The sequence below is a fragment of the Schistocerca americana genome, chromosome 10, assembly GCF_021461395.2.
Source record: "Schistocerca americana isolate TAMUIC-IGC-003095 chromosome 10, iqSchAmer2.1, whole genome shotgun sequence".
NCBI lineage: Eukaryota > Metazoa > Arthropoda > Insecta > Orthoptera > Acrididae > Schistocerca > Schistocerca americana.
Window position 1 is genome coordinate 159,365,823 of NC_060128.1, and position 22,891 is coordinate 159,388,713.

Sequence of the window (22,891 nt, forward strand, 5' to 3'; positions counted from 1 at the left end):
TGCTCAAACGAAAGACAAAGATTTCCATGAATCCTCAGTGTAAAAGTTGTGTTTAAATTACTCATCGACTGCATGTAAACGGACAAATAAATAAACAAAATAAATCGACGAATAAATAAACAAAAGAAGGCGTGTTTTTGAAAGTCCCGCCAGTAGTAATTTTAATACAGCGTATCGAAAATGAAACTGCACATCGATCGATATATCGATTATAGAGTTGCAAGTGGGAAGGTTTGAAGACGATACACTGAGTGCGTATTTACATTCTCATCGTAAATATTTCGTTAATATCCTAGACAACAACCGATTCACCCGTTTCAGAAACTGTAAGTTTATTTCTAAGTTGTGGGTGCATCATGTTAAACTATTGCGTACAAGTGAATATCCCCACTATAGTGCTGCTAACATGTGGTTTGATCGTTCTCTTGATGTGTTCGCCAAGTTATTTAGTTTTTGTTGAAATCTGTTGTTGGATTTTAGTGCCAGCAGTCGTGATGTAATGCTGAAAAGTGCAGAAGCTTGTAAAAGTCGCGTGCCTTGTATTAAGTCCTTCAAACTAAAGTGTCTGAAACCAACAAATGATAATGCAATGAATCTCCAAGAGTGAAAAATGCTTTAATGAATTCATTTGTTGTGAGCAGCAGTCTAGGTAATGGCTCTGATATGCAACTGTCATAGGGCTTTTGTAGTGTGTTGCCCGCCCATTCTTACATCTGCACAGTTGCCCACATATTGCTATAACTTATTTTCATTTGCTCAAATTTCTAATGAGAATGAAACAGCCAAAAACATTCCGAAGAGTACTAAATTAACTTCTTGATATTACTTGAGGTTACGTTAACTTAATCGTCTTTACGTCTTGTGTTAGTGAAATCTGTTGGATATCAAGTCTCACTATTGTATATATTTCTGTGTTATTTTAGTACTTAAATATTAACAATACACCCCATTCTTTGTTAAACACGAACAAAATTTTTATGTTCTCCTTTACTGAAGATCCTTCGTGCCAGATAGTTTCGTCAGAATACAGTGCTCAAAGTAATCTTGAACTTGTGTTTAAATTTCTGCACTGCCCTAAGAGTTCAGCAGTGCCCTTGTATCAGAAAACTTTCCGCAAGAGTTTCGTACTAGGAGCTATTTGGCTTCATAGTCCTCATTGCAGACCTTCAGATAGTACTTGTAGTTTTTGTTACAAAGTAATTTGACGGTGCTTGCCTTTTTCTATGTATTCAGAAGAAACTATAACAAATAAACCCATTATTGAGTTCCGGAGTGACATTTTATGGGAACTGGACTTACATGGATATTATTCTCAGAACATAGAAGTAAAAGTTATGTGGTGCGACCCCCCCCCCCCCTCCCCGCCCAAACCCCTTTCACCTTAATTCACCAAAATACTCTTCAGAGCCTCGTCTGCCCCAATATACATAGATTTCCAGAATCTACAATGCAGTTTTAGTGTTCATGATGAAAAGTGTGTTAAACATGATAAAAGGCATGAAATATTGCACAAACATAGACAAAAATTACACTACAGATAAGTGTGTTTACATAACCCTTATTTTGTCACGACATTTGTGGGCTCTGTGAAGTATCAAATACACATCTCCCAACATAAAGAGATTAGGGCTATGCTGCAGATCAGTCTATAAGTATCTCATGTCCAACATAAATAGACTAGGGGTATGCTGCAGATCAGTTGTATCAGTATCTGGTGTTAGTTAGAAACATCCTGCATAAACATCTTCCAATTTTAAACAACAGGTTAAGAGTAAGTATGTTCACAAATGTTATTAACTGTTGCAAATGTTTCTCTTCTCTTAAGAAGTAGTGCAAAGTGTAAATATAGTGTTAGGATTAAAAAAAAGACTTACAGGGCTCAACAGTAGTATGGAAAGAAGCCAAATATTTGAAAACACATGTATTTAATAACTTCACAAAGTGAGTTGACTTATTGGCAATGTAGTGCATGAAAATAGATTAAACTTATTGCTAAAAATTCGTAGCCGTTCATAAAGTGGATTTTAAATAGAAATTGCAACTAATCTACCATCCCCAGTTTCGTATTTCAGATTTTGATATGTAGTTTCCAATATTTTCCAAAACTTAAACTACAGATTTTTAGCTCTTGATGTGCAATTCTTGAGGTTTTGCACACATTCATATGAGGGCGGTCAAAATGAATGTGGCATTCAGAGCTTTGGACAGAGGATTACTTTGTAGTTATGGGTGTTCTTGAGTACTGCATCAACCCACTGCTAAGAGTAGCAACCCGCTTACAAATTGCAGGGTTCAAGGTTATGTTGACAGAGTACCATGGCCACTTAAAATTAAGGAAAAATTCACCAGGTCAAATATTTGTGAAATTGTTGCCAAGTTTTTTCTAGTCAAAAAGCTTTGTAATAATGTAAGGTACTGTATGAGTAGCAAAGCCACCAGTTTCTGTGCTTTACAGCTAAACAGTTTCAGATATGTAGTGTAAGGTAAAGAGAATGCCAAAGACCATTGCACCAAATTATACTCCTTTTCGAAGTCCTATATCACAAAATGGACAGTTCCACTTTTTTGGCTTAAGCACCATATGAAAGTGTTCATTTGTTGGGTCGACAGAAGCGTCCGATCCCACGCGTCTGGCTTTGACCCGTGGCGTAAGGATGTTGTCGTGTGTGACGTCATGACGGCGCGGAGTTTGGTTTGAGTGTGGCTGTCTCCAGTTCTGTTTTATCTTATTTTATTTACTTTTCTGATCTGTTCGTTCTATCTCATGAGATTTGTTTTTTTTAAATTTAAAAACACTTATTACTTATTTTAATTATCTGTTTCCTCGAATTTCTGTTTTAGTTTATTATATTTATCTTTCTGATCTGTTCGTTCTATCCCGTGAGATTTTTTTTTTTAAAAGACAAAAAACACTAATCAGCTACTGAAGCATCTTTATCTTCTATGGGTTGCAGGGGTTACGACCCCTGGGGAGGTGGGTGGGTAATCATGCATGGCTGTCTTCACTTACACGTTGTAGCTACGCAAGGCGTCTAAATTTGTTTATATTTAGTTTGTCCCCCACCCAAAACACCCCATTTCCCGCGCTTGTCCCGTTAGTGTCATTAGGCTTCTTGTGGAAAGTGTGTGTGTTTGTTTTTGTTTCCGCCATATTTGTGACGTCATGGGTCAAAGCAGACGGGTGGGATCGGACGCTTCCGTATTTCCCATTTGTTCCTGCAGGACTGTGTAATTTCCTTTGTAGGGTTTCCTTTAAATGACAGAGTAATGCATACAAAATGGTTTCTGGAGTTTGATTAACTCATTCTGTGCATAGACAAAAAATTGGAGTCAGTTCACAGTGACTTTGGCCACTACAGCGTTTTGAAACTTAGTGTTCACATTGCTAGTGGGTATGCCTGATACCGAGGCAAGTCCAGAACTGGAGGAAAACTTTGCTCAGGTTCATAAGCATTCGGCGAATATCTTAACTGAGGATCCGAAGCCTCTGGTGGGTGTCTTACAGGTTCCCACAGTAAGAAACTGATCATTACAAAAAACCAAACTTACTGTCCACATATTAGACAATAGCATCTAAACACTGCTGGCCCAATCAGGTTGTAGCAGCTGCAGGAGGAGTTGCTAAAAGAGGCTGTTCAAAATTCAGCTTGGATCTTCTCCCAATGACCAATGGAAAGAATATGATGGTCCACTGTGGTGCAAAAAATTTATTGTTCCATGATGATGCTCAGCTGAGATTTTGCATACATTTCTAACCCACCAATTGCCATCCTAAACATGAGAAATGTACTGACCGGGTTGTTTCCAGACCCTGTGTAAACCAACAGGAATAAACTGGTGGTTTTCCATTATTTCAACAACAATGGAAATGGATGCAAACTGCACTGGAGCAGGTTGATCACATTCAGTTTAATTTTTCAACAAAAATGTATTTGACATTTCACAAGTTATCACAAAATTTGTGGAGGCCAAATTGTGTGAGATAGGATTGTCATTTGTACATTGCAACCTTGCTCTAGCACCTAACTGCTTTGCTGTGCCGTTGACAGCACTGCAAAAAAATAGTAGTAGTAGCAGTAGTAATAGTAATAATAATAATAATAAATTCTACTCAGCTTGTATTTGTCTTCAAAATTGAAAAGTTGTAAAATTTCTCCAGTCCACCTCCATAAGTAAGTGATCAGCATTTCCAACTGCTATGCAGAGAACTTGGGTTTGATTACCAGTATTGTTAAGAATTTTTCCTTTCTGGGAGGCCTGGAAAAGGATGCACTCAGCCTCATGATGTTACGTGAAGAGCTGCTTCAGTGAGACGAAGCACCCGTGTGTCCACACACCACACACACACACACACACACACACACACACACACACACACACACGCACACACAACAGTACTCAGAGAACAAAATAACTCCTCAAAGATGTAAAGATGAATGATAACAAAAATATGTTAGTAAAACAATCTCCCTGATGGCCGACCTAGATCTCTTGTACAAGGTTCCCCATCGGATCAATCGTCAAATATTGTCATGGTGATACAGCCTCATACACAGGTCCCTGATCCAAGAATCCAGATTCTGTCAGCTTTGTACTTTCATTACATGCATGAAACCTCATGTTGCCATCAATCAAAACGAACTGTTGCAAAAATGTTGTCATCATATTGTCAATAAGCCAATTCGAAGTGAATAACTATTAAATTTTTCTGCCATATCTGTCTTAGGCAAAAACGAAGATAAACAGTCCATAAAAACACACAACAGTAATAATACTTTACACGAACACTGGTGCATAAACCCCCATAACAATAAATCAACACAACTCACTCACGACACAGCACACACTTCCAGCTACTACTTCACAGAATGATTACACAAAGTTAAATGACGGAATATTACACGACACAAACATTATCAGAACTGAACATCCACTACAGGAACACACAACCAAATACAACAACACACCTTCAAAAAACACGACCCGACTCAAAAACACAATGACATAACACAACACGACACACTTATGCCAAAGGTCCAAACAGACATGTGGAATCCGATACTTCCCTTTTCCAGGAATTTCAGTTTTGTGTCAACAGATGAACAGAATTGTTATGAATTCCAGTAATACTCTTCGAAAGTTCTTCATTGTTACCTGGGTCCATGATGAAATTTTTGTCTTACAGCCAAAGTGAGCAGTTCAGCAACAAAATTATGTTTAACAATGCCTTGGAGATCTTGAAACAGTGTTAACACTTTCTATTCTCCACAATATCTTTGATACAAAATGCTCATACATGTGTGTAATACTTGCATTATAGAGTGCTAGTTTTTGAATATCCTAGAATGAAGAAGTTTTTGCACCTTGATTCATGAATATCTTCCTAAAAATTCCAGGTGATTTTTAACTTCTCTGCTGCATACAAAATGAAATACCAGTCAACCTAGGAAATCATATTTTAAACATTATATGAAATTTTCTTTTAAAGTATCAGTTGAATCTTGAACTATCATAAGCATTTTTGTAGCCATTATCGTTTGTTGTTTAAAGTCTAGTCCTGAAGTGTCTCCATGAAACAAATTACATTTTAAAAATATTACATATTCTTGTACAAAACAATGAGCTCTTTCAAATTATAGATTAAGTTAAGAGTTGAGATGTTCTTTTTATGACATACATGGCTTCAAAAAAGAAAAAAAATATTCAAAATCTGTTGGACCATCTTTACCACAAAATATTCTTAAACTAAGTAATTGTAATTCATAGGACTTGGTAACTTAGCTAATCGTAAGGCTCTTTATTATTTTACAACAGAGGCCTTCCTAAGGTTTTTAAGTTTAGAAAACAATATCGACGATACTTTATAAGGTATTTGACCTGGCTAATTATTTCTCAATTTTAAAGTGGCATTGATAACAAGACTGTTCAATGTTGAATTCTGCAGTTTTTAAATTTGTTTGCACAGTTTGCTGTGAAGTGATGCAGCAACTGTCACAGGGAGATCACTCTTAGGTATTGGTACTATGTAATCATTTGTCAAAGATGATAAAATTCAGAATGCTGCATACTCATTGACAATCCTCACACAAATGAGTGTAACATCCTAAGTATTGTACATCAAGAGTAAATTGTTGGCTTCTACATATCAAATTCCGACAAAATGTGAGGCCCAAGTTAGCATCAAATGCTTCAGTTCACAACAATTGATCTACATAAGTTACTGTGTTTGAAACAATTAGAAAATTAACTTACTTTGCATACTTTCATTTACTGATGTAACTTTGAATAATTTTGTTTGCAATTCCATATTTAGACACAAAGTATTTATAACACAAAGACATGCAGTAAGGTGTGCACCGTTAAATGCCTACAGGCAACAGTTCTGTAGACAGCCTCTGTAGCCTTCGGTGTAGAAGAATCCGGGTTTGGCTCTCAGTTCCACCTCGGATTTTTTGAGGCAGGTTGGTCTCAGCCCTTGTTAGGCAGATGAGGAGCTACTTGAATCAAGAAGCTGCAACATCATGAGGATTCATCTACTGACAGTGACTGCTCTAGGATCTGTCGACATGCTGATGATGTGTCTGACAATCATAGATCGCACCTCGTACTGCCTTGTATGCACCAGTCCACCATTTTGAACAGGCCTAATCCCTGAGTGGTGTTTTTGTTATATAGTTCAGTACTTTGCATTAATCTGTAATTTTTGTTTGATTCTGGTGCACAGGAAATCAGGTACAGTGGTGTTTAGTGTTTTGAACTTTGTTTCTCACAGTTTTACTCGTCATTTGAAGTTAGACTGTAGTAGAGTGGAATGTATGTGTTGTCGGACACATGGCATTGGGCATGAACCTCTGCTTTGTCCACCGGTAGTCTCACAGTAGTTGTCTTGTTAAAAAAAGAAGTTACTTGTACTCTCATATGGAATTTGTTGTTAGTAATCAGGCACAATTTGAAAATGGTAGTGTTTGTAAATATAACACCAGAAACAAAAGTAGTCTCCACTATCTGCAATTTGATGTACACTTGCAACTTGCACGGATAGGACCAACATATATCTCCACAAAAATAGTTAGTTGGTTACACCTTCCGAGGAACATTTTGCGTATGTTTATAGTCTGAAAATCTCTAAGGCTTTTGTTTATATTACATAAAGAAAAGGTACACAGGTGTGAGTTAGTAATTTCCATCCATCACTTTTTACACTTTACATTAATAGAAAGGAATTCTTCTATGGAATGGGAATTGTCAAGGGGAAATTTTCTAAATGTTTCTTTGCTGTCTGTCAGACATTTTATATCACTGGGTTGTTGCAGCATTCTGCACCCCATTTTATGCTGAAGACAACCTTAATGTGAAGTAATGAATGCAATTTTTCCTTCTTGTATCGTAACTATGTATATCACTGTTCATTTTAAACTGTAGTGGATTATTTATCCTGAACGTCATGAAGGAATAAATATACTATGAAGCAGAAGTCAGAATGCCCAACTCCTTAAACAGATGTCTACAGGATGATCATGGGCAAGCACTACATTTTATTCTTACAGCACATTTTTGCACTTTGAATACTTCTTTCTTATAGATGAGTTACCCCAGACCATTATTCAATACGACATTACTGAATGAAAATATGTCTGCTTAATGATTTGTCTCCCAGGATTTGCAATGATTCTAAGTGCAAATGTGGCTGAACTAAATTGTTAAAAGTATTCAAAAATTTTCCAATTTAAATATTCAGTGATATGGATATCTAAGAATTCTGTAGATGTCACACTATTTATTATTTCCTCACCATGTCTCACATATCATTGATGTACCTCTAGATGTGCAGATATGAGTATGTTGCATCTTTTTAAAATTGAGGACGACACCCTTCAGTGTTACTTTTAAGACATTGTTTACCATTTTTTCCATTTCTGTATGTGCTCTTGGATTGATTACAATACTAGTGTCATCTGCAAAAAGAACTAATTATGCTTGTTGTGTATTAGACTTCAGATCATTTACATATATGAGGAACAACAGTGAACCTAAGATTGGGAAACTCCCATACATGACTTCTCCCTAATCAGCATTAAGACTCGGCACTATTTTGGTTAAATTACTAATTTTTCCATTCTTTTGGTTATATATGACATTAGCCATTGGTTGGCTATATCATCAATTCGCACTGTCAAATGCCGTATAGAGGTCACAGAAACTACCAGCTGGTGATATTTTATTATTTAATGGATGTAATATCTGGTGAGGGAACATGTTAACGGCATTCTCAGTAGCACAACCCTTCTGAGAACCAAACTGTGATTTGCTGAAGATATTGTTGTTTGTAAGGTGAGATTATTATTCTAGAATACATTACCTTCTCAAAAATTTTGGAAAATGAGATCGTAAGTGAAATATGTTGGTAGTTATTGACATCTTTCGTAAAGATGTTTTTAACAACAACATATTTCTATCTCATAAAAAATGCCTGGAGTGAGTGAGACATTACACATTTCGGATAAGACCGGGTTTATTATATAGTATCAAATCTTTAGTACTCAATAGGAAACACCGTCAAAACCACATGCACTTTTATTTTTGGGAGAATGTATAATTTTCTTAATTCCAGAAGGATAAGTTGGTGATGCATTCAGATGATTCAGTTTTGTGTGAGCTACATTTTCAATATGCTGCAGTGATTTTTCTGTTGAACTGTTTGTCCCTATGCTTTCTACTATGTTTAAGAAATGATTTAATATGTTTGCTACTTGTGACTCATGATTTATAGTCCTTCTAGTCAGTTCGCTATTGAGACTAGCTTGCTCTGTGGCTTATTGTTCTGTCCCTCATTCAACTAAATTCCGTATAGCCTCAAGTCTGTTGTCAGAATTACTGACTTCTGACATTGTATGCATGTTCCTTGATTTTTTTAGTATCCTTCCCTTATAAATTAAGTGTGCCGGCTGGTAACAAATGTTAATCTTAAAACGGGTGTTTTAGCTTGTTTCATAATTGTTGGCACTATGTTATTGTGGTCTTTAGTCTGAAGAATGGTTTGATGCAGCTCTCCGTGTTAGCCTGTGCTAGGTCCTTCTTCTCTGCAAAACTACAGTAACTTAAATCCATTTGAACCTGTTTACTGTATGCAGCCCTTGGTTTGCCTGTACAAGGGGATAATTGAGAGAAGACCCTCGTGCAGAGAAAGATTGAGAGTAGAAGACCACATGGGAAAGCAGCAGACAGACAGTTGGAGCAAGCGAAGGAGATTACCAGTCTGCCTCTTCACATCATATTTAGAAAGGCCGAAGATCGCTGTGGATGGAGACATCTGTCTGAAGTTTCAACTGTGTAAGAATAATGAGGAAATGAGGTCACAGCACTCAGCAATGAGTAAAATGACTAGTGAGAGAGAGCAGTTCAGTTAGTTATTTGATTAACCCATAAAAATTTCAGCATTCTCTGTAAAGCCTCATTTCAAAAGCCTGTGTTTTCTTCATGTCTGAACTTTTTTTCAGCACATTTCATTTCTGTGAAAGATTTCATTTGAGACAAATACTTTCAAAAAAGACTTTGTAACATTTACATTTAGTATTAACAAATTTCTCTTTCAGAAGTACTTTTCTTGCCATTGTCAGCCTGCATTTTATGTCTTCCCTACCTCAGCCATCATCAATTACTTTGCTGCTTAAATACAGTACTAAAACATATCTACAACTTTTAGTGTCTCAATTTGTAATCTAATCCCCTCAGCATTGCCTGATTTAATTCGAGTAGATTCCTCCACCTTTACTTTACTTTTTTATGTTCATCTTACAACGTCCTTTCAAGACTCCATCCATTCTGCTCAACTTTTCTTTCAAGACTTTCTCTGTCCCTGACAAAATTGTTGTTGTTGTGGTCTTCAGTCCTGAGACTGGTTTGATGCAGCTCTCCATGCTACTCTATCCTGTGTAAGCTTCTTCATCTCCCAGTACCTACTGCAACCTACATCCTTCTGAATCTGTTTAGTGTATTCATCTCTTGGTCTCCCTCTACAACTTTTATCCTCCACGCTGCACTCCAATGCTAAATTGGTGATCCCTTGATGCCTCAGAACATGTCCTACCAACCGATCCCTTCTTCTGGTCAAGTTGTGCCACAAACTTCTCTTTTCCCCAATTCTATTCAATACCTCCTCATTAGTTATGTGATCTACCCATCTAATCTTCAGCATTCTTCTGTATCACCACATTTCAAAAGCTTCTATTCTCTTCTTGTCCAAACTATTTATCGTCCATGTTTCACTTCCATACATGGCTACACTCCATACAAATACTTTCAGAAACGTCTTCCTGACACTTAAATCTATACTCGATGTTAACAAATTTCTCTTCTTCAGAAACGTTTTCCTTGCCATTGCCAGTCTACATTTTATATCCTCTGTACTTCGACCATCGTCAGTTACTTTGCTTCCCAAATAGCAAAATTCCTTTACTACTACTAGATTCCTCCACCTTTACTTTACTTTTTTTATGTTCATCTTACAACGTCCTTTCAAGACTCCATCCATTCTGCTCAACTTTTCTTTCAAGACTTTCTCTGTCCCTGACAAAATTGTTGTTGTTGTGGTCTTCAGTCCTGAGACTGGTTTGATGCAGCTGTCCATGCTACTCTATCCTGTGTAAGCTTCTTCATCTCCCAGTACCTACTGCAACCTACATCCTTCTGAATTTTACCCTTCTGCATTTTACCCTGCTGTCTTTAAAATAGAGTGTAGTCTTGTACCATTGCGAAAAGCATTTACAAATGGTATAAATATGTGTATCTCTTACAATAAATTGTAAGGTCAGATACAATAACATGAAGTTATTCCATTGTATTGCACTTAAATGAATGTCCTTGACTTATTTACTAATCCTGGAGATCTCTCTCTTTGTGATCCATGGGATAAGACTAAAGTAACTTAATTTGTGTGCCTTCTGGCCACTGGCGTAAATTATCTTCTGCGGGCTGGTGTTGGTGCCTTCTGTAGTCTGCTTGTACAGCTTGGCAGCTTCAGGTACTTGCATTATATTGAGATATTTGTTCCTGACAAAAATAAGTGCTCTCATTGTTATTTGTTGGTGAGTAGGTCTGTTTGCCATTGTTATGAATTTAATTTATTGTCCAAATGTCATTGTTTGGAAGTTGAGCATTTTTTTTCTGCATAATTTCAAAGACAAAGACAGATATTCTGTGCATATCGGCTGTAATGCATTTCCCTCACTCTAATAATATACTGATTACTATATTAAACTGCTTCTTCGGGTGTACTTCAGATTGTGAACAACACGTGTAGTATGTAGTCTACACATTATTGTAGTAAATTTAGCTTTTTTGAGAAGGTGAGTGGTGAGTAAGTGTACAGTGTTGTGTGTTTGTGTCGTTAAGTGTGATAGTATACCTCTCAGCATATTTCTTGTGGTAATCTGTGATGTATCAGTTCGTTTAGATTAGGGTGTAAGAGGACAATTTGGTTGAGCATTGGCAGAGTCAATGAATGTGTGTGAGAAAAAAAGGCTGTGGTACCATATTGATTTGCAGCATAGCTTTAGTGCTAATTTCATTTTTCCATTATAAGTAACTAAAACTGAAATGTAAATTCAGAAAAGCTGTTTTATATAGCATACAAATATGAATTTATTGGTGCATTTTATGTACATGTTATAAATTAAATATGAAAAACTCAGAAGGGGAGGGGAAGGTGGTGAAGGAAGACATTGCACTACATAACTCTTTATCATGTTTGAGATGATGATAATAGTGACTGAAATCCAGTGTAGGTTCGTAACCCAATTCTCTTGGATATCACTAACGGATTTACCAAGTTTATTTTTGCCATCCAATGGACTGGTCATCAACCATTTTATCTGCCCTCAGTTCATGAGACATTACATTATGGTTGACAATTTAACCCAGGACATTGGCACTAAGTTAGATGATAAGAAATTTTAAGCGACTGCCTTACCTTCCTTCCTGACCATATACTGAAAGAAACTTCCTCCTATAGGATTTGGGACTGCCACCTCTGAATGTAATTGAAACAATGGATACAGTAAGCAGATTCAGAAGGATGCAGGTTGGAATATCAAAAATTTAAGGAAAAGATAGATTGCTACTTTCTGTAAAGATGACTCGTTAAGTTGCAGACAGGCTCTACTAAAAGACAAGTACACATTAGCTTTTGGCCACAGCCTTTGTTAAAAAAAAAAAAAAAAAAAAAAAAAAAAGGAGACACATTCATTTACACGAGTGAGCACCTGCTCACCTCCTCCCCCCCCCCCCCCCCCCTCCCACACACACACACGACTTCCATCTCTGGGAGCTCAGAAGAGAATGCAACTGTCACATAAAACTGGAGCAGCAGTCCGGAGGAGCTGGGAAAGGGGAAGCGATAGCAGTATGTGGGTGGGGAGAGAGCGAGAGAGAATAGCACTGTCTGGCAGAGTTTGCAGGGACTAAACTGCCAATCGACGCAGCATCGGGAAGCTGTGGGGCAGTGAGATGGGGTTGGGGAGGGGGGGGGGATGAAAACAGGGTGAAAAGGAGAGGATCAGGGAAAGATGGGCGGGCGCGTTGACAGAGGGCAGCACACAAAGAGGGTGGGAGATGAGAATAGGGGGGAGTTGATAGGATGGAAGGATTGGAACTGTTGGGTGGAAAGGTGGGGAATCTAGTCCCCATTACACAGGGTGTATTAAAAAAGAATCATTCGATTTGGCACGTCTATATTTCTGAAACTAATAAACATATACAGTGAATTTTGCTTTTTGATGAACCGGAAGCTCAAGAAATTTTTTTTCATATGTGCTCAATACGTCCTCCTTGAGATGCATGGCATATGTCAATGGTGTGTTCAAATTGTTCCTACAGTGCAGTGAGCATATCTTGAGTTACAGCTTCCACAGCTGCTGTTATGCGATGTCTCAGTTGATTCATTGTCTTTTATAAATCCCCACAAAAAGTAATCACATACAGTCACGTCTGGTGACCTTCGAGGCCAATGCTGTAAGGCTGAATTATTTGGTGAAGTGTAACTGACCCACCAATCAGTAAGCCTTTGATTTAAAAATTCCCGCCCTTCCAGATGCCAGTGTGGTGGTGTCCCATCCTGTTGGTAAGTGAAGTCATTCGAATAAGTCTTCACCTGTGGAAAAGAAAGCTCTCAAGTATATTGAGGTATGTGCTTCCCATAACAGTATTCTTGGCAAAGAAAAATGGTCCATACACCTTTTCCTGTGAAAATGCACAAACCACATTAAATTTTGGACAGTTCCACTCATGTTGTACAACATCATGTGGTTATTCCATACCCCATATTCTCACATTATGATGGTTCACCTTTCTAGTTAAATTGAATGCCTGGTCACTAAACAGTAAGTGTGGAAGAAAACTGTCATCCTCCATCTTGACAAGAACAAAATTCCAGAGCTCCACACGTTGTTGTTTCTCACCTTCACGAACAGTTTGCAGTAGCTGAATTTTGTATGGTTTCATGTGTAAATGTCTATGCAACACACACCAGACATTGGGGGCATGTTGAGCTGTCGAGTTGCACGGCGAACGGATTTCTGTGGACTCCTTGTGAAACTATGGCATATGCTTTCGATGTCTGTGTCAGCCACTTGGGGACGGCCTGGCGATTTGCCTTCACACAAACAACCTGTTTCTTGGAATTGATCAGGCCAATGTCTAATGCTCTGTGCTATAGGAGGACCCACACCATACCTAAAGTCATGACTAGACTCTTGCTAATCTTGCCATTTCTCGCACATATGGGTGCCAAATTAGCAGAAGTGCCAGATTATTGAGTGTCTTGAATTTATTTTATTTTGTTTTTTTATTTATTTTTGAAACATATGGGATATATTGTTCCGAACTTTATTAAACCAAAGGATACAATTTTAAAACATAGATGATACACTTTAATAAATCCAAAAGTACATTAATTTTCAAAGAAAACTCAGCCTTGAGTGTATACCGTACATAATTAGACAGTCATATCACTCACTGTGACACATGTCCATAATTTTTAACTGTTGCAATGATGATACGTGATGGTGGCATGCTTTATTACGCAACCGCTTTGCAAGCATTACATTGGTAATGCATGTATCTGGTTGTTGCATAATGTACTCCAGGAAGACCTCAGCATCTTCAGCACCAGCATTGTGAGAAATCTTCATCCTCTCTCCTCCTGTGTCCTCTTCTTCATTACTTTCTTGCACGCTTTTGATTATTTCTTCATCTGTTAAAGTTTGATCCGTATCACAGTTTTCCTCATTCAGCCACTTAATAACATCTTCACCATCAGTTTCTTCTCCTCCTGAAAGGTTGTGGAACATGTCAGTGTTAGTTATGAATTGACTGACTCATCGCTGTCCCTGACTATTGGATCCAACTCGGCATCAATGGATGGCCACAATTTTCTCCAGCTCTTCATTATGGTAGCGCTCTCCCTTTTTCCCATACGTCGGCTGCTTGGAAAACATCATCACATTTGTTAATTGCTTTCCACGCCTTCAGCATAGTCTCGATAGAGTTGCTTTCACTTTTGTTCAGCAAGGAGACAAGAAGTGAATGTTGATAATGATGTTTGATTCCAAAATCCCCTGGTCCACGGGCTGAATTGGGGCTGTCACTTTGGGTGGGAGAAAGAGTGCTTGTATACCATTGGACTTTAGAGAAACATCTGAAGGATGGCTAGGAGCATTGTCAGTTATATGGATAACTTTCAGTGGAAGATTTTTCTTCTTTAGCTCTTTTCTCACTGCTGGTACAAACGTTTCATTGAACCGCAAAGAGAATATTTGTCTGTCCATCCGTGCTTTCTTCTGAGTCCAGTACTGCACTTCTGAAGTATTTATGTCAGTGTGTTGAAAACAACATGGATGTTGGGATTTTCCAGTTATCATAAGTGATAGTTTATGACTCCCATTTGCATTACAACACGCCATTAATGTTACACACTGTTTCTGTTACTTGTAACTATGAGCTTTCTTCTTGTTCTTGGCAGCTAATGTTTTTGAAGGAAGCATCTTGTAAAATAGTCTTGTTTCATCAGCATTATACAAGTCATCAGCAGTGAAATCTTCTTCCTCTATTATTTTCCATATCTTGCTTACAAACTCATCAGAATCCCTTATCATTACCTGAGTGACTTTCCCTGGTGACTGTCAGCTGCCGAATGCTATGTTGTTTTTTTCTGATAGCCAGCCTACGCTCACTGCAAACAAGTTACTACCGCCAAGTTGTTTGTTAAATGCAGCTGCTGTTTCCTTTACAATTGGGCCACTGACTGGAATTCCTTTACTGCGCTGTTGTACGAACCATCTATAAACATCTACATCCAGTTCTTCATTCTCACACTTTCGCATAACCTTCTGTTTTCCCAACTCACTATCCATTTGTGTTGAGTACTGTCGAATAACATCTTCTTTCTTTTTGATGTCATAAATAGTTGCCTGTCCAACATTGAACTCAGCAGAAATGGCTCTCTGTGAAGAACCTTGATTTAACTTACCTAAAATTTCGAGTTTCCACTTGAGGTCTAGCGTAACGTGTTTCCTTTTAGAAGACTTGATTCCAAACCTTAAAGAAAGCTACAATTTCAAATACAGTATATACAGCATCGTTTAACTAAACATTGTTGCACATGATAATTCATTGTGCATGTGTTTTTTGATGTGCGCTGGATTTCTGAGCGGACAGCGTACTGAGGGCTGGATTAATGAGAGTCTATTGTATTATTGACCCACACTGCACAAATCTCTGTTTTTCCGACACCATTTTTCCTAGAACTGAGGTGGGCGTGCACTGCTGCTACCTAGTGGGGACCATGTAAAATTCGTGAGTTTGATCTTTTTAACAGTACGTTGTTCGCACACACACCTCAAACAACAGAATAGCTGTGACTTTTTTTAAATTCAGATAATTCTTTTTGATATGCCGTGTATGTGACTTACAGAGTTGGGTAACTGACATTTAATGTTAAACTTGGAACATTGCACTCTTGCAGTTTCTTTGTCTTTAGTCGATAAATAGAAACACCTGTGCCGCTATAATTTACAGGGTGTATTGTGTGGCTCAAGATTCAAGTATCTTTTACTGATTTTAAATCACAATGAAAAGAGTATTAAATTCTGCATAAACTCCCAGCTAATTCATACTACGTGGTATCGTCAGGCACACCATTATTTATTTAGTCTGTAGACAACCCACAGTTGTGGCACAAGTGTGATAGGACCATCCTCCATAAACGTCAAACCACCCTCCTCCCCTCTAACCTCCCCCTTGCAGAAATCTTGCCTGTTGTGACATATTGGCCTGTACTGTAGTCTAGAGGCATATGTGTGTCACTGGTTATATTTTATCCATGTTTAATGTACGTCATTGTAATATGTTGGCCCTGTTTTGTGATTGGTTCAACCATTTCTGATTTTGGTACGCTGTCTTAGCCAACATTCGTTTCATATTAAATGCATTTTTCTTAATAAATACTAAAACTGCAAAGTAAATTCAATAACACTGTGTTGTAAAGCAGAAAAATCTCAAAAGTTTTTTGGTGCCCAATACGTGCATACATACAGGGTCTTCCAGAAGGAATAGTAACTTTTTTAGGAGGTGTTAGTATAGACTAATTTCAATAAAGTGTTCCATATAATGTACGTTTCCAGAGATACAGCTGTTAGAATCTAACCCAAACAAATACTCAAAGAAGGTATTAAGCAAAGGCAGATGATTAAGTTCAGAGTTGATTTTTGTAAAACCTATCTTCAAGTCTAGTACAGCTTTGAATTCTCTTGATAACAGCACAAGTAGCTCTTGTGAGGTCCTCTCGGCACTCTTTTTATGAGGAGAGCACTCTTCATTACGTGAATGATAAATTCCTCGCTTGTGTTTACTTTTCCTTTGTGGATTATGCCGTTCCCACAGGTAAAAATCTAAAGGAGTGGGGTCTAGAGACCTTGCTGGACAAACAAGTGACCATTTCTGCTAGTTCATTTTCTGGAGAATGTCAGCCTTAGATCAAGTCAAGGGGACTGATGACCATAGATGTTAAGTCCCATAGTGCTCAGAGCCATTTGAACCATTTTTAGATCAAGTCAGTAGAATGTGCTGGAGCTCCGTCATGCTGAAAGAACATACCCATCCTTGTAGCCAAAGGAAATTCATCAAATAATGCTAGAAGTTGGTTTTTGAGGAAGATTAGATAACGGCCCTTCAATGGGATTCAGTAACACGACAGACCCAGTCAGCTTATTTTCCACCATACCACACTATTCATTTTCAGACTAGCATTCTTGGAAATGTCTTCACAAAGACATGGGGGTTTTTGTTGGACCATGATGTAAGTCAAGAGTTAGTGGTACCATCATGAATGAAAGTGGCTTCATCAGTTAATAGTATCAATTGGACTAATCAGTGATTTACAGTTACAATTATCTACCATCATTTTCCCTCCCAAAATAGTTATTAGCTACCTCACCAATATGATAGGTGAGACAAGCAATCACATTATGAGAATTGAAACTCTCCAACCCAGCAGCAGCAGCAGGGGCAGCAGTACTACCAATTCTTACAATGGCAATAGTGAACCAGCTGCTACTATGACTCAAGGTATCATTAGAAACAGTACTAAAATTTAAAAATACATCCTACAAATATGCCTCAGTGATAAAGATAGCTGTACAGTACATGCAACCTCAATGGAGGGGTATCTGTCTGTTGAGAGGTCAGACAATGTTCGGTTCCTGAAGAGGGTTAGCAGTCTTTTCAGTAGTTGCAGAGATAACAGTCTGGATGATTGATGTAGTAACACCAAATAAAACAGCCTTGCTGTGCTGGTACTGCAAATGGCTGAAAGCGAGGGGAACTACAACTGTGATTTTGATTTTGCCGAGGGCATCCAGCTCTACTCCATGGGGAAGCAGTGGTTGAGAAGGGAGAGAGAGAGGGTTGTAATGTTATTCAGTCTGTACAACGAGCAAGCAGCGAAAGAAACTAAAAAAAAAGTTCTGGAGAAGAGAGAAGAAATTAAAACATTGAGGTTTTCCAATGACATTTTAATTCTGTCCAAGGCAGCAAAAGGCTTGGAAGAACGGAATGTACAGTGTCGTGAGTGGAGGATATAAGATGAACATTAACAAAAGCAATACAAGGATAATGGAATGTAGTTGGAATTAAACCAGGTAAAGCTGCGGAAACTAGATTAGGAAACGAGTAACTTAAAGCACTAGATAGGTCTTGCTATTTTGGCAACAAAGTAATTGGTGGTGCCTGAAATAGAAAGAGTATTTTTTCCATTGTTTGATTAAAGAGTATAAAATGTAGACTGGCCATGGCAAAAAATGTGTTTCTGAAGAAGAGACTTGAGTGTTGGGATATCTTTGTCTGGAGTGTAGTCATGTATGGAAGTGAAACAGGGACAATAAACAGTGTAGGCAAGAAGAGAGGCTTTTGAAATTTGACGCTACAGAAGAATGCTGAAGATTAAGTGGTTAGATCACATAATAAATGACGAGGTACTGAATAGGATTGGGGAGACAAGAAATTTGTGGCACAGTTTGCCCAAAAGAATGGATTGGTTGAGAGGACACATTCTGAGACATGAAGGAATCACCAATTTAGTATTGGTGGGAAGTATGGGGGGTGGGGGTAAAAATTTTGGAGGGATCAAGAGATGAATACAGTCACCAGATTCAGAAGGATGCGGGTGGCAGTAGTTATTTGGAGATGAAGAAGCTGCCACTGATATAGTAGCATGGAGAGCTGCATCCGAACGACAACCTTCACTTTCTTTTTGAAAATGTTGAGTCCACTTTCAGATGATAAAGATAGAGGGCATGCACACATTATGTCTGCCATATTGCTATATGTCAAACACTGGTATGTGTAGTACTTGAACATTCCTCAATTTATGCATGTTTGTTTTGCAAGGCTCTGCTTGATTTACTGAAGTATGTCTCCTTTGCCCCCCCCCCCCCCCCCCCCCCCAATAACATTTATTGTGAAAAGGAAGTTTCTATGCAGATGTCTGGAACATCAGATCTCCACAGTTCTCCCACTTCCTGTTCTAATGTATGGTACCTCATCAAAACATTACAAAAATTTTATATTTTCATAAAAATTGAGAGTGTGATGTACTTTGTCAGATAGAACGAAAAACATCAATAAAGAGAGAGACATATTGTAATCATGGTTTAAATGAACTAAGGGCAAGGATTAACAGGTCTTGGATTCTTATTTGACAATAATCCAACACACTTCTTATGCAGTTTTTCAATTATTTACCACAGTCCAAGACATAGTTAAAAAGTATTGTCGCAGCCGTAGGTACACTGCCAATCAGTTCAGACGCCAACTCACATATCTACATGGCAACAATAACAACAGTTACATATGCATGGAGCTATCATAAATTTTTTAATTTTATAGAAGTATGTCTCATTGTTAAAATGTAAAAATAAGATGAAAACTGTTATTTTACAAAGTGTTACAAATTGTTGTAGTATTTTTGTGTGACTTAATTTCAATCTACATGTTTGAAAGTACAACTGTTTGTGAATATCCAAAAGTAACTGATGAAGCACAAAGATCCACTTTTTTGTGTTGCTGATATATGGTACATATAAATCCATTCCATATTTAGTACCAACATTTCCTGAAGGAACATACGTCATTCTTCACATTTCTACCTATACCATTTTTTATAATGTTTTTCATTGTTCCTGAAAGTGTGTTCAAAATTTATTGGAACAATGCATATCTTTTATTTACAAGTAAGTTATCAGGAGAAAGAAAACTGGCATTCGATGGATCGGAGCATGGAATGTCAGATCCCTTTATCGGGCAGGTAGGTTAGAAAATTTAAAAAGGAAAATGGGTACATTAAAGTTTGATACAGTGGGAATTAGTGAAGTTTGGTGGCAGGAGGAACAAGACTTTTGGTCAGGTGAATACAGGGTTATAAATACAATATCATACAGGGGTAATGCAAGAGTAGGTTCAATAATGAATAAAAAAATTGCAGTGCGGGTAAGCTACTACAAACAGCATAGTGAAGCATTGTTGTGGCCAAGATAGACAAGAAGCCCATGCCTACTACAGTAGTACAAGTTTATATGCCACCTAGCTCTGCAGATGATTAAGAAATTGATGAAATGTATGATGAGATAAAAGAAATTATTCAGGTAGTGAAGGGAGACGAAAATTTAATAGTCATGGGTGACTGGAATTCGAGAGTAGGAAAAGGGAGCGAAGGAAACATAGTAGGTGAATAGGGATTGGGGATAATAAATGAAAGAGGAAGCCGTCTGGTAGAATTTTGCACAGAGCATAACTTAATCATAGCTAACACGTGGTTCAAGAATCATGCAATAAGGTTGTATACATGGAAGAACCCTGGAGATACTAGAAATATCAGATAGATTATATAATGGTAAGACAGAGATTTAGGAACCAGATATTAAATTGTAAGACATTTCCAGGGGCAGATGTGGACTCTGACCACAATCTATTGGTTATGAACTGTAGATTAAACCTGAAGAAACTGCAAAAAGGTGGGAATTTAAGGAGATGGGACCAGGATAAACTGACTAAACCAGAGGTTGTACAGAGTTTGTTGTACAGAGTTTCAGGGAGAGCATAAGGGAACAATTATCATGAATGGGGGAAAGAAACACAGTAGAAGAAGAATGGGTAGCTCTGAGGGATGAAGTAGTGAAGGCAGCAGAGGATAAAGTAGGTAAAAAAATGAGGGCTAGTAGAAATCCTTGGGCAACAGAAGAAATACTGAATTTAATTGATGAAAGGAGAAAGTATAAAAATGCAGTAAATGAAGCAGGCAAAAAGGAATACAAACGTTTCAAAAATGAGATTGACAGGAAGTGCAAAATGGCTAAGCAGGGATGGCTAGAGGACAAATGTAAGGATGTAGAGGCTTATCTCACTAGGGGTAAGATAGATACTGCCTACAGGAAAATTGAAGAGGCCTTTGGAGAAAAGAGAACCACTTGTATGAATATCAAGAGCTCAGATGGTAACCCAGTTCTAAGCAAAGAAGGGAAAGCAGAAAGGTGGAAGGAGTATATGGAGGGTCTATGCAATGACGATGTTCTTGAGGACAACATTATGGAAATGGAAGAGGATGTAGATGAAGATGAAATGGGAGATATGATACTGCGTGATGAGTTTGACAGAGCACTGAAAGACCAGAGTCGAAACAAGGCCCCGGGAGTAGACAACATTCCATTAGAACTATTGATGGCCTTGGGCGAGCCAGTCCTGACAAAACTCTACCATCTGGTGAGCAAGATGTATGACACAGGCGAAATACCCTCAGACTTCAAGAAGAATATAATAATTCCAATCCCAAAGAAAGCAGGTGCTGACTGATGTGAAAATTAAAAAACAGTCAGTTTAATAAGTCACGGATGCAAAATACTAACGCAAATTCTTTACAGACGAATGGAAAAACTGGTAGTAGCTGACCTCGGAGAAGATCAGTTTGGATTCTGTAGAAATGTTGGAACACGTGAGGCAATACTGACTCTGTGACTTATCTTAGAAGAAAGATTAAGGAAAGGCAAACCTACATTCTAGCATTTGTAGACTTAGAAAAAGCTTTTGACAATTTTGACTGGAATACTCTCTTTCAAATTCTAAAGGTGGCAGGGGTAAAATACGGGGAGCAAAAGGCTATTTACAATTTGTACAGAAACCAGATGGCAGTTATAAGAGTCGAGGGACATGAAAGGGAAGCAGTGGTTGGGAAGGGAGTGAGACAGGGTTATAGCCTCTCGCCAATGTTATTCAGTCTGTATATTGAGCAAGCAGTAAAGGAAACAAAAGAAAAATCCGGAGTAGGTATTAAAATCCATAGAGAAGAAATAAAAACTTCGAGGTTCGCCGATGACATTTTAATTCTGTCAGAGACAGCAAAGGACTTGGAAGAGCAGTTGAACGGACTGGAGAGTGTCTTTAAAGGAGGATATAAGATGAACATCAACAAAAGCAAAACGAGGATAATGTAATGTAGTTGAATTAAGTTGGGTGATGCTGAGGGAATTAGATTAGGAAATGAGACACTTAAAGTAGTAAATGAGTTTTGTTGTTTGGGGAGCAAAATAACTGATGCTGGTCGAAGTAGAGAGGATATAAAATGTAGACTGGCAATGGCAAGGAAAGCGTTTCTGAAGAAGAGAAATTTGTTAACATCGCGTATGGATTTAAGTGTCAGGAAGTTGTTTCTGAAAGTATTTGTATGGAGTGTAGCCATGTATGGAAGTGAAACATGGACGATAAATAGTTTAGACAAGAAGAGAATAGAAGCTTTCGAAATGTGGTGCTACAGAAAATGCTGAAGATTAGATGGTTAGACCACATAACTACTGAGGAGGTACTGAATAGAATTGGGGAGGAGTTTGTGGCACAACTTGACAAGAAGAAGGGACTGGTTGGTAGGACATGTTCTGAGGCATCAAGGGATCACAAATTTAGTATTGGAGTGCAGCATGGAGGGTAAAAATCGTAGAGGGAGACCAAGAGATGAATACACTAAGCAGATTCAGAAGGATGTAGGTTGCAGTAAGTACTGGGAGATGAAGAAGCTTGCACAGGATAGAGTAGCATGGAGAGCTGCGTCAAACCAGTCTCAGGACTGAAGACCACAACAACAACAACTATTAATGAAATGTAAAATGTTATAAGAGCTGAAATTGACACAAAATAAATATAAAACATTCAGTTACAAGTCAGTTGTGAAACAAAACATCTTTTGGTAGTAAAATTATGTAAGTGAGCAAAAAATGGAATTTATCTGAGGTTTGGAACTTAAATAGTGGCAACTATTTATTCACAACTGATGCAAAAGAGTTTCATGTTTGCACCT

At 37.9% G+C, this 22,891-nt stretch overlaps 1 protein-coding gene across 2 annotated transcripts in view; it reads left to right on the plus strand.

Moving 5' to 3' along the window:
• The first annotated feature begins 213 nt into the window (after positions 1-213).
• LOC124552502 (general transcription factor 3C polypeptide 3) overlaps positions 214-22,891 on the plus strand; it is a 33,189-nt gene continuing 10,511 nt past the window's right edge. The window contains exon 1 of one of the 2 annotated variants that reach the window (XM_047126785.1): positions 214-326. The gene's annotated coding sequence lies outside the window, so the exon portion shown is untranslated. Of the gene's footprint in view, positions 327-463; positions 650-22,891 lie in introns of those variants that run through there. The other variant, XM_047126786.1, reaches the window with a different exon arrangement.